The 12,877-nt window shown below is 35.9% G+C and overlaps 1 long non-coding RNA gene across 3 annotated transcripts in view; it reads right to left on the bottom strand.

Annotated features, from left to right (window-relative positions):
• The window catches only part of LOC134739423 (uncharacterized), a 49,166-nt gene that overhangs the window by 22,578 nt on the left and 13,711 nt on the right, over nt 1-12,877 (bottom strand). Inside the window, exon 1 of one of the 3 annotated variants that reach the window (XR_010126063.1) lies at nt 3,095-3,133. The exons of the other annotated variants lie outside the window; for them this stretch is intronic. This is a non-coding gene — a long non-coding RNA (uncharacterized LOC134739423). Of the gene's footprint in view, nt 1-3,094; nt 3,134-12,877 lie in introns of those variants that run through there. 3 annotated transcript variants of the gene reach the window in all.

Below are 12,877 nucleotides of genomic sequence, written 5' to 3'. Positions count from 1 at the left end.
TTCACCTACAATTCTGTTCCATTAAATTGTTTATATTTACATTTTATATGAGTTAAGATAAGCTAATTATATCATTTTTCTATTGTTGCTTAAACAAACACATATATCATCCCACAGTTTTTGTGGGTTAGGAGTCTAGGTACAGCTTAGCCATGTCCTCTGACTATAATCAAGGAGCCACCCAGAGCTCAGCTCTCATCTGGATGCTTAACAAACATAAGCTTATGACCAAAACATCATGAAATATAAGGAACTAAAACACACTGAATGAGGGCTATCTGAAAAAAGAAAAAAAGCACAGTAAATTCAGACTGTACAAAACTATATAGATTGGATTTTGGGATACATAATATGTAACATTCTGATTGGCAAGCAGTTTAGGAAAACATTGTATATAGAAGCAACGCAGATTAAAATGTATAGAGACAAGCAGTTTAAAGGCTATTCTTGGGTGCATAACAGTGCCTGGCTCCTGGCTGATACTTGGGGCAGGCTGTGTTCCCAGTGGGGAGGTAGAATGGATTTCTGTAGAGAATGAGGGAAATTAAAAAAAAAAAAAGAAAGAGTGGGACTAGTCTAAACACAAAAAGACTGTACTGTACAGGACATAGGATGCACATTTTATCAGGAAAGAGTGTCAGGACACAAGCACATGTCAGTAGTTGTAAAAAGACAGGAGTTCTAAAGAACAACAGCAGAAAATAATGTGTAAGCTTTGGTCCAAACTGACAGAGCAATCTACCCTTTCTGATGAATCAGTGCTGATTCCCAAGACACGGAGCTTGAAGTATATTAGTCTAGCTTAAATCAAGATTAGTTTTATTTTTTATTGTTGTTTGTTTGGCCATTTTCTCTTCATTGTGAATGTTTCAGTAACATGCCATTTTGTAACTTAGTCTCCTAGATTTCCCTATAAATCTCTCAAATTCAAAAAAAGCAAATCTGGACCAATATTTCTTTATAAACTTCAGTTATATTTGAGAATTTAAAATGTTAACAAACTTCAGTTAAATATTTATACTACTATTTAAAAATATATTAACAGTCACTATTGTTATTTTAAATGAAATATACCCACAGTGAACAAATGTAGTTTGTAATTGTCTCTGGATTTTCTAATAAATGCTTAAAATTTTAGAACTTGAGTATACCATTGTTCCCTGTTTATCAATGCATCACACTCTCATATTAACTATTTGCCAAGATTATAATTAATAATTTCATACAAGTAATTTATAACAGGCTGATTATGAGTAATTTTTATTTTATAATACAGCAGCTCTTTAGTATATTTTATAATCCATTAAAAATATGATAGAACATAATGTAAAATATATTTTTCCATATAAAGAAAATGTTAGAAATGGGCTGGTAGTCTTGAATATTCCACTAGCTGTGATGACCTCATTTGAGTGATAAATTATTAAGATTAGCTCTCTAATTCATTATAGTCAATTCTTTTGAAAATTGTAATAGATGTTTCAGTGAATTAGAGAATTCATCTAACAATCTGCCAAACAAGCTAACCTGATAGTTTGAAGCTTTCCTGAGTATAATGTAATTTTAAACTAAGAGAGATCATATCCCATGAGCAACAAATTGAGATACTCTGTGTAACTTAATTTTGAATGGTAATTATATTAATGAAATAAGATTTTAAAAGCATTTCAAATCCATACATTCCTATAAAAAATTGTTTAAGCAACCCACTAAAACAGGATTAGTTTAATTTTCTAAATTTTGTAAAATGCTTGTCTTTAATAAATATTTATCAGGAACAAAGTGATAGGTTCTTCCTAATCTAGTCACTGAAACTACTTTTCCATCTGTGCCATCAGGGCAAAAGCCCACAGGTCTATATATCTTATTAGTACAGTGTACCTTATAAATAATCAAAAGAACTTGCTACAGGTTATGTAGAGAATTCAAGTGACTAATGAAATAATAAAATATGAAGGATGTATTTATGAAATTCAGGATGGCATTATGTGGTTCTGTTTGGAATAAAGGCACCATCCAGCTTCTGACTCAATGAGACCAAATAGGAAGTTACAGTGGGTCCTAAACATCACAGTTTTCAGCATACAAAATAAATCATATACGTAAATAAGTAGGGTTTCATGGGCCAGGTTAGTGTGTGTGTGTGTGTGTGTGTGTGTGTGTGTGTTTAGGAGCTAGTGTGTTGGGGAAGTAGAGCTGAAAGGAGAGGATGGTTAAATATTTCTCTTATATGGAGTATTCATGCTATTCTAATGCCTCTATTAAAACTTCATTATGTGACTTCACGCTGCAAAAATAGTTTTATGTCCAGGCAAGTGAGCACCAAGCACAAAATTCCACGTCATATTCAAGAACACATTCATTTTAGTGTCTGTTCAACTTTAGTCTCTTAAGGATCTTCCCTGACTGAGCTGGACAAAAATTAACCAATCTTTACAAGACAAGCACCCCCTGGTGGATGCTGTGTGTTTCCTGTGCTTAGAATAGTACTTACATATAGTAGTATCTGAGTCCGAAAACCTCTCCCGCTTTCTCTACCTAATAATGTTGTGCCTTCCCCCTTAGTTCTCGCTAGGAATTTGCAAGATAATCCATAGATTGGAGCTGAGGGTTGGTTCTCTAGAACTGAATAAGGACCATCATAGGAAATCCAATGTGGGAAGAGTTAGTGGGAAAGATTTGTACCACAGTCCAAAAGGAAGATCCAAAATCACTAGAGAAATCAAATATAGAGGCCAATACACTAATAATAGGCAAGATAATTATAATGAACACTTATTACATACTTTAATAAATGCTCTTTACATTAGTAATCGAGTTAACACCCTAACAATCTTATTAAGAACCATTATTCTCCTTCTCTGTAATTTTTCAGATAAGGAAGGCATCAGGTTAGGCAAAAAGATTATCTTGCCCAAGGACATACAGTTAATATGTGGCAGATCTAGTATTTGCACAATACAGAGGCAGCCTGATTCTAAATTCTGTCATGTGGCAGCAGCAAAACATATTGCTTTTTAAAGACAAACCCTTTTTAAGCAATCTCATTAATAAAAATGATAAGCAAAAAAAAAAAAAGTGGAGGTTAAGGTACCTGGCAAGCTACAGGAACTTTTGAATACATTTAATTGTGGATGGTCTTGTGTCTCTGAAACAAAAGAAATATTAATGATTATAACAAGTTTTTCAAGAGCTAAAATTGTTGAAAAAATTCAAAGTTGTAAACCTATGCAACACAGCTAAAATCACTGTGATGAAAATCTGCATGAGCTCAAAATATAGGCAATGTGGCCAGCTATTAAACCCTTGCTAGCCTGACTGAAGAATCAGTCTCAGTGATAGCACAAGGCTGAATCTCACAGATTCCCCTGTTACTTCTGAAATGTCATATCTAGGCAGTGGTTGTACTCTTGTCCAGTACATGCAGAAGGAGTACCTGCATGTCTCTTGAACACCAAAGTACACATATTTCCATTCTACCTCACAACATGCTCACTCTGGTGATGTCAACTGGCAATGCATCAATGTTGCTTTTTATTTCTTCCTCTTTGGAAGTGACTCTTTCTATAGTAATGAATAGCAGAGAATGTCATAAGCTGTGTCTCCCACAGACTAATAATATTCAGTAGTTTGGGGCATTCATCTTGAGATGCCTACTCAAAAATGTGTCATGAACTGCATCATTCCCATGTTGCCCTGGCAGTAGATCCTTCATCCTCAAGGCAGAATCACTAAGGGCTGTATTCCACAAATCATCTGTGCAAGTATGTCAAATGTAAAGGCAAGGAGAGCCAAAAATGTTCTTGAAATATCCTCAAAGGAAGATGCAGAAGGGACTGCTCAGTTATCAACCTTCCCATACTAAGATATTATAATGATCACATATACAGATCTTCATACAGATTGACACCCTGCATGACAGCAGTGTATTGCATCTGTATCTGTATAAGGGAAATGGATCTTGAGGAAACAGTTTCCAATTCCTTAAAATCTGTGGCATGACGGTGATGTGAGAACCCTCCTGTAAATTGAAGGGTATGGCATCGATATGCACAGACATGTAATTTTTGACATGTATTTCTTCCCTCTCAGAACAGACTGGGATGCAGTTTCCTCATTAAACATAGTGGTCATTGGAAACAATTTTTAGAGAGTGATAGTTGCTATTATAAGTGGGAGGTTCCTGATACCAGAATGTCAGACAAAATAGCTGGCAAAGATGCAGATACTACAGAGAACATTAGAGTAAGTTACATCACACAGGTGGTCCTAAGCTAATGGGTCAATTACTTGTGTTTTTTGTTTTCTTTTTTTGAGACAGATTCTTGCTCTGCCACCCATACTGGAGTGCAGTGGTGCGATCATTTCTTACTGCACCTCTACCTCCCAGGCTCAAACGATCCACCCACCTCAGCCTCCCTAGTAGCTGGGACCACAGGTACGTGCCCACCACAACTGGCTAAGATTTTTTTTTTCTTTGTAGAGATGAGGTCCCCTCTATGTTTCCCAGGCTAGTCTCAAACTCCTAGACTTAACAGATCCACCTGCCTCAGCCTCCCAAACTGTTGGGATTACAGCTGTGGGCCATCACACCTGACTGTGGGTCAATTATTGAAAGTTCTACAGCAGAAGTCAACAAGTAGAAAATAGAAGAATCAAATGCAGACTAAGAAGAAAGTAAAGGGCAAGGGTCCAGGAGAAAGATTATAAAGACAGAATTGAGAATTTGTAATTACACAAAGATAGTACCAAAGCAGAAAGAGTATGGAAACAAAGGATGTCCAAAATTATCAGGGAATCTAGTATTTTGTTAGTTCACATTAGGGGAGTGTAAGTGTATGTTAACTGAGCATGTGAAATATATATATACAATATCACGTATGTGTAATATATATTATATATTTGACAAACAGGTAACATACATGTTATTAATATATGTGTGCATGTATATATGTGTATATATTTATATATGTGTATCTTATATGTATATAAATTCCATATGTGTAATATATACATGTACAAACATATTAATATTGATAATAGCTTCATATTTATACTTTAAACGTATTATAAAGTGTGCATTTCAGTGGCTTTTATTATATTCCCAGGATTGTGCAATCATCAGCATGATCTAATATTAAAATATTTTTATCACAACAAAAGGAAATTCTCTACCCATTAGTAATCATTTCACATTCCCACCTTTCCATAGCCCTCAGTAACTACTAATTGAATTTTCATCACCATGAATTTGACTACTGTGGACATTTTATATAAATGTAGTCATATAATATGGGGTCTTCCTTAACTGGCTTCTTTCTCTAAGAATAATACTTTCAAAGTTAATCCATGTTACATAGCATGTGTAAATATTTAATTCCTTTTTATTGCCAGGTAATATCCAATTGCACAGATAGTCCACATTTTATTTTCCATTGACGGACCTTTGGGTTGTTTCTACATTTTGATTCTTATGGATAAAGCTGACATGGACATCTGTGTACATTTTTGTGTGTGGACTTACGACTTTACTTCTCTCTAGTCTACCTATGAGTAGAATCATCATATTATATAGTGACTTTATAATTTATCATTTTGAGGGACTGCTAAACTGTTTCCCAAAGTGACTGCACTATTTTACTATCCCATCAGGATTGTATAAGGGTTCTCATTCCTCTATACACTTCATAATACTTTTTGTGGTCTGTCTAAGTTTTAGCTACCGTTGTGGATAAGAAGTTACATTTCACTGTGGTTTTGATTTATATTTTCCTATGGACTAATGATGTTGAGCAACTTTTCATGTGCTTATTGGCCACTTGTATATCCTCTTTAGAGAAATGTCTATTCAAATCTTTTACCCATTTAGAAATTGGTTTTATATTATGCATATTTTATTGTTTAATTTGAGAATTGCTCGTATATAAATACAAGTTCCTTATCAAAAATATGATTTTAAAGTATTTCACACACATTTGTGGGTTATCATTTGTCTTATTCTGTTTTGTGCTGCTATCACAGAATATTGAGACTGAGTAATTTACAATGAAGAGAAATGAATTGGTTTATGGTTCTAGGGCCTGGAAAGTTCAAGATCGAGAAGATGGCATCTGGTGAGGGCCTTCTTGCTGTGTCATTCCATGGAGGGAGGGCACTGATGGGGCAGAGCAGGTGTGTGTGTGTGTGCGAGAGAGATTGAATTCACCTTTCTGCTGCCTTTTTTGTTTTATCTGGGTCTCGAGCTGATTGGATGGTTCCTGCTGACATTGAGGGTAGATCTTCCCTACTCAGTCCAGTAACTGACATGCCAATCTCCTCTTAAAAACCCTCACAGACCCACCCAGAAATAACTCTTTGCAAGTCTCTAGGTATTCCTTAATGCAGTCAAATTGACACCTAAATTAACAACTAAATCTTTTCACTTTTTTGATAATGTCCTTTTAATTACAAAATCTTTTAATTTGATGATGTACAATTTGTGTATTTTTTTCTTTCATAACTTATACATGTGTCAAATATGTGAAACAATTGCCTAACCTAAGGCCATGGTAACATATTCCTATGATTTCCTTTAAAATTGTTTAGTTTTATTTGTTATATTCAAAACTATGGTCAATTCTTATACAAGGTGATGCATATAATTCTTTATGCCCCACATCAAAAAGAGAAAGAAAAGAGGCCATACTTCATATATATAAACAGAGACTTCCATCTTTTGAACTGGCAGTGTCCATAGTTGAAAAGTCAAAACTGAGCACATACACTACACTGAATCTTTTGTCATGTGACCACTGCTGTCTGGCCAACCATACAAAAAGCTGGGAAGCAAAGAGTTCTTTCCATTTGACTCTAACTTCATCATGAGTCTCATTTATTTTTCTATCAATTAATATTCAATTATAAACTATTCTGGGACAGATATGGCAGATTCACTCTTAGCACTGATTCTCACCTTATCTAATGTACTATGGGGGCTGGAAAGCTGAAAGAGCTCTGGGAAGCTAGGATTCTGCATGTGACATACGTTTCTCAGCACAGACACATCTGCATTGTTCTCAGATGTGGAAGTGATCAACATGACACAGGAGCTTCTTGCACAGAACAACTAGCATGAGAGCCTTCTTCCACAGAGCAACCAGCATCACAGAGGCATCCAGTTATTCAAGGTAACTGATTATTTTTTTCTTTTTATCTTCCAGTCACTAGCATCAGAAGTTCTGAGCATGGACAGTGACACTAGTGATGTCATTAGCTGTATGTTTCTCCTGAGTTCTTCCTGCCTGTATGTTTCTTAGTTGTATAGGATCTAACTGTAGTTCACTGGTTCTTCACTAAATCCTTTTCTGTTCAAGCTAACCCAAGTAAGTTCTACTATTTGCATCTGAGAACCATTATTAACACACTCCGCATTGTCTCCACCCACCCATGCTCACAGCCTAGGCTGGCAGCCTGTTCTTTAATACGCTATCATTGTACAATGCTCCTTAGCTTCCTGGGTTCTGACCTTCATATCTATTCCTACCTCCCTCTACATCATTTTCTTCTGCTGTATAAAATATTATGAGCAAATTCCTCTATGCCCTTAATTCCAGGGCCTAACATTGTTTTATTTCCCAAGTCACTAATTTATGTATCGTGTTCTCTGTCCTTCTAGCTCACTTGACCAAACTAATCCCACTTAATGTTTTAACCATCTTGATACTTTTTCCTTATTATTTTTCTATTTTGTCTTCACTTTTTTCCCTGAGTTCAATTATATGGTCCATTATTTAATAATTTTCTCTTGTTCTTCTGACTTTTTTTGCTTTCTGGGCAGCTGAACATAGCTAGAGAAAATCACCTAAATTAACAAACTAGCACTACTATGAATTGAAGATCCCACACCATAACTAGACCTCCCATATGGCTTGCACATTGTTCAATATTTATTTGATAAAATTGCACAACAAATATTCCCTACATCCCCACTTAACCAACATCAAACATCCTTGCTACCCTTATCACTGTTAGCAGGTGATCTCCAACTTGTTTTTCACAAGGCATGAAGAAACCCTTTAAAAGGAACAATCAAAATATGTTGACTTATATCGGCAAGTCAACTGGAATTTGATTCCATGCAGTTCTTTCTGTATTCTTATAAAATATGGTATTTCTGCCTGTATGTACCTTGCTCAAATAATATTTCAGGAAGGAAGGAAGGGAGGAAGAGAGGATAGAGGGAGGAAGGGAAGGAGGGAGAGAGGGAGGGAGGGAGGAAAGGTGGGAAGGAAGGGAGGGAGGAAGGGAAGAAAAGCTTCTACACATCTCTCCTTGCATATGTTATAAGATATTCCTAAAAGAGCTCTCCAGGATTTTTGATGTCCATCTCAAGCAGAGAGCACAAATTAAGTAATTCACTGCCCTCTGGCAGGATTGGGGAACTGTTAGTTGCTGTTATTTATTCTTTCCAAGTATTTAATTAGGTAAATGATTTAAGCTTGAACAAGTGTGATCCTGTTTGCTAAAATTCTCAAGGAATTGTGGGATAATCTAGCACTTTGGCTAACAGAGAGGCAAAATACAATGAATCATGTTTCCTCAACTGCCCTCCCATATTGCAGGTGCAGACAGCACCCACAGCTGAAGAGGAGTGTTTGTAATAAAAAGAAATCCTCTGTTCATTCTTAGCTATGAGAGCAGAAATTTATAGTGTGAGTACTATGTCCCAATAAGCTTCATAGACAAGCTTCTGTGAAGAAGATACCACTCACAAATATGAGATACCATGAAAATCCCAATTCCCTGATAGAGGTATAACCTTCCTGGCATGTATTTGCTTTATGTCTATTCATGTATCCTTGATAATCTTTGTGTTTCCAGGATTTTTTTAAGTACTCAGACTTTTAATGTTCTAGGATGTTTTACTGACAGGACATCATTTCAGCAAACATCTTTCCAAGATATTAGAAAACAATTCTATTACCAACAGGCACATCCTATATTAGGCTATCATAAAGGAATTCCTACCTTAGAAGCCCAGATTATGGTTTACATCAAACTTTTTCATTTCTTCTATTCAGTTCTCTGGAAGTAGATTTTCTAATACTCAGTCAGGCTTATAGGAATGTCTAAATATTAGAAATCCAGATACAATGTGTACTACATATTCTTAGATGAAGCTGTCTGGAAAACTGAAAGAGCAAGACTCCATTTCTTGGATGTCTCTGGAGGATTCCCTCATTTGACTCTACTTCAGATCATTTATTATTGTAGGTCCATGAAACCATCTTAGTCATGGCAGTCATTTTGATAATAGTCTACCATTAGATGCTTGACTAAGGTGAACAACTTGTCCTAGTTTGCCCAGGGTTTTCCCAGTCTTAAAACAGGAAAGTCCCATATCCTGGAGACAACCCCGGTTTATGCTGGACCCTCTTCATCCCTGAACACCTTGGTTCTATTTTTTTTTTCAGCTATTTAACTGTGTGGATAATTCAGTATCATCATTTCATTTTAGGTATCCCAGGTATCCCAATTCATGTCAATTCCTTTAGGTTCTTAATTAAGGTACTTCTATCCTAATGAGCCTGTATATTACAAGACACTTAAGATGGGTTGCCAGAGAAGTGTGTGAACAATTTGTTGGAAGGGTAGGTAAGCATGGTAATGATAAGTAAGTAAGTAATGATAAGTAAGGTGCTAACCTCTCAACCTGCTGAATTGCTATATACCACTCACTACAAGAAGAATGTTCCTATAGCATCTTTACCCAAAGTCTTCATTCCAAACCAAAAATACCATACTGGACTTGTCTATTATCACCATCCACCCAAGAGAAATTCGAGAGACAGACAGCTTTATAATGAATCATCCAAGTCTTTGTTTCAGAAAGTCTAAGTTCCAGCCCCTCTCCTTATGCTAACCTCTTTAGCAGCAGATCTACAGCTGGGTGTTTTATCTCCTAAGTATAAACTCATCTCAGTCATATTTCCTGCTATGGGACACCTGCACACCAAATAAACCAAGATCTGGTCCAGAAGTAAGTTGAGGGATGAGGGAGTACAGATAAGTCAAACTTGATAACACATTTAAAGTCTGGAAATAAGTGTGCTGGCACAGAAAAAGAACAATTCATGGGTCATAAAATTGCTTTGGAATTACTCATAATAGGCTTCTTCTTTGCTTTCCCATGTCTTCTGACAATCCTCATTCATTTTCTTATTTTACTTCTCTATTGACCCTATAGCTTGTTAGATCAGTTGAATAAACATCTGCCTTTCAGATTTTAAATCCAAAATCAGGTCTTGCCTCCCTCTTCAAGCACATCACCTCTAGGGTTCTATCATTGGTAAAAAGTCAGAGGAATTTCCCTTTCCTCCGTTTTGTAGGCAGCCCTTACCCGAAAATTCTTAGCAACAATCAGGTAATGAGATTTTCAAAGACTATTAAGGCATCAATTATTCATTAGCAACACTATTACATGTACCTGTTAGCCATATTTTACATTCCAATTTATAAGGACAATCACAAGAGTCAAGACAGAAATTTTCATGGCAAAAGAATTTTAAAATAATTTAACGTGAACATAAAAAGGGTCACAAATTATGGTTTCCACACCCCTGTCCCTGAATTTGTTTGATTCTACAAAACAATTTCTGTGCTATACTAATAATTTATGATCATTCATTTATCAATATGGCATTTGTGAAAACTGCGGTGCTAAGCTCATCATTAAAAACTGAAAACTTACTCTGAATTAAAGTATATTTTCAGCATTACTATTCTCCATCTCAAATGGCAGACATAATAGTAATATCACATCTTATTTATAAAAGTTACACCCCAGTGATTTACCTTGGGAAGATGTTGTGTGAGTAGAGGTGTTTTCCAGCCAAGGATGAAAGATGTAAGTATCCCTGGAATATAGCATACTTTCATTGCACTTTACAGATACTGCATTTTTCAAAAATTGAAGGTTTGTGGCAACTTTTCCTTGAACAAATGTATCAGCGCCATTTTCCTTATAACATGTGCTCACTTTTAGTCTCTTTGTTACATTTTCATAATTCTCACAATATTTCAAAAGTTTTCATTATTATTATATCTGTTGTGATTACCTGTGATCAATGATATTTGATGTTACCATTGTAATTATTTTGGGGTACCAAGAACTGTGACCATATAAGACAGTGAACGCAATTGATAAATGTTTTGTGTGTTCTGACTGCTCCATCAACTGGCTGTTCCCTGGCTCTCCCTCTCCTCAGGCCTGTTTATTCCTTGAAATACAACAATATTGAAATTAGGCCAATAAATAACCCTAAAATGGACTGTAAGTATTGAAGTGAAAGGAAGAGTCACACATCTCTCACTTTAAATGAAAAGCTAGAAATTATTAAGCTTAGTGAGTAACGCATGTTGAAAGCTGAGATAGGGCAAAAGCTAGGCTTCTTGTGCCAGTTATCCAAGATGTGAATGCAAAGAAAAAGTTCTTGAAGGAAATTAAAAGTGCTATTTCAATGAACACATGAGTAATAGGAAAGTGAAACAGCCTTATTGCTGATATGGAGAAAGTTTTAAAGATCTGAATAGAAGTTCTAACCAGGCACAACATTCCCTTAAGCCAAAACCTGATCCAGAGCAAGGTCTTAACACTCTTCAATTTTATGAAGGCTGAGAGAGGTGAAGAGGCTGCAGGGGACAAAATTGGAAGCCAGCAGAGTTTGGTTCATGGGGTTTAAAGAAAGAAGCTATCTCTATAACATAAAAGTGCAAGGTTAAACAGCAAGTGCTGAGGTAGAAACTGCAGCAAATTATCCAGAAAATCATAGGTAAGATCATTGTGAATGTGACTACACTAAACAACAGATTTTCAGTGTAGATCAAACAGCCTTCTATTGGAAGAAGATACCATCTAGAACTTTCATAGCTACAGAGAGCAAGGCCTGGCTGAAAACTTTCAAAAGACAGGCTGACTCTCTTGTTAGAGGCTAAGATAGCTGGTGACTTTAGGTTGAAGCCAATGCTCACTTACAATTCTAAAAATCCTAGGGCTCTAAAGAATTATGGTAAATCTACCCCGTCTGTGCTCAATAAACGGAAGAACAAAGCCTGGATGACAGCACATCTGTTAATAGCATGGTTTACTGGATATTTGAAGACCACTTTCAAGACCTACTGCTTAAAATAATAAGTTCTTTTCAAAATATTACTGCTCATTGACAATGTACCTAGTCACCCAAGAGCTCTGATGGAGAGGTAAAAAGAGATAAGCATTGTTTTCATGCCTGCTAACGCAACAACCATTCTGTAGCCCATGGGTAAAAGAGCAATTTCAAGTCTTGATTCTTATTATTTAAGAAATACATTTCAGAAGGCTATAGCTGCCACAGATAGAGATTCCTCTGATGGATCTGGGAGAAGTCAGTTGAAAACCAGGAAAGGATTCACCAGTCTAGATGCCCTTAAGAACATAAGTGATTCATGAGAGGAGGTCAAAATATTACCATTAGCTGGAGATTGGAAAAAGTTTATTCTAATGCTCATAGATGACTTTCAGGGGTTCATGACATCAGTGCAGGCATTAATTTCAGATTTGGCCAAAATAGCAAGATAACTAGAATTAGAAGTGAAGCCTGAAGGTGTGAATGAATTGCTGCAATTTCATAATAAAACTTGAAGAGAATGAGGTGATTTTCCTTATGGAAGAGCAAAGAAAGTGGCTTCTTTGAGATAGAATCCACCAGTGGTGAAGATGCTATGAACACTTTGAAATGACAACAAATGATTTAGAATATTACATACACTTAATTTATAAAGCAGTGTCAAGGTTTGAGACAGGTTTTGAAAGTTCTACTTTGGGTAAAATGCTATCAAATGGCATCAGATGCTACAGAGA

This window comes from Pongo pygmaeus, chromosome 3 (assembly GCF_028885625.2).
Source record: "Pongo pygmaeus isolate AG05252 chromosome 3, NHGRI_mPonPyg2-v2.0_pri, whole genome shotgun sequence".
Lineage (NCBI taxonomy): Eukaryota > Metazoa > Chordata > Mammalia > Primates > Hominidae > Pongo > Pongo pygmaeus.
The sequence above is the reverse complement of the archived record's forward strand: the minus strand, read 5'-3'. Positions and strand labels throughout refer to the sequence as shown.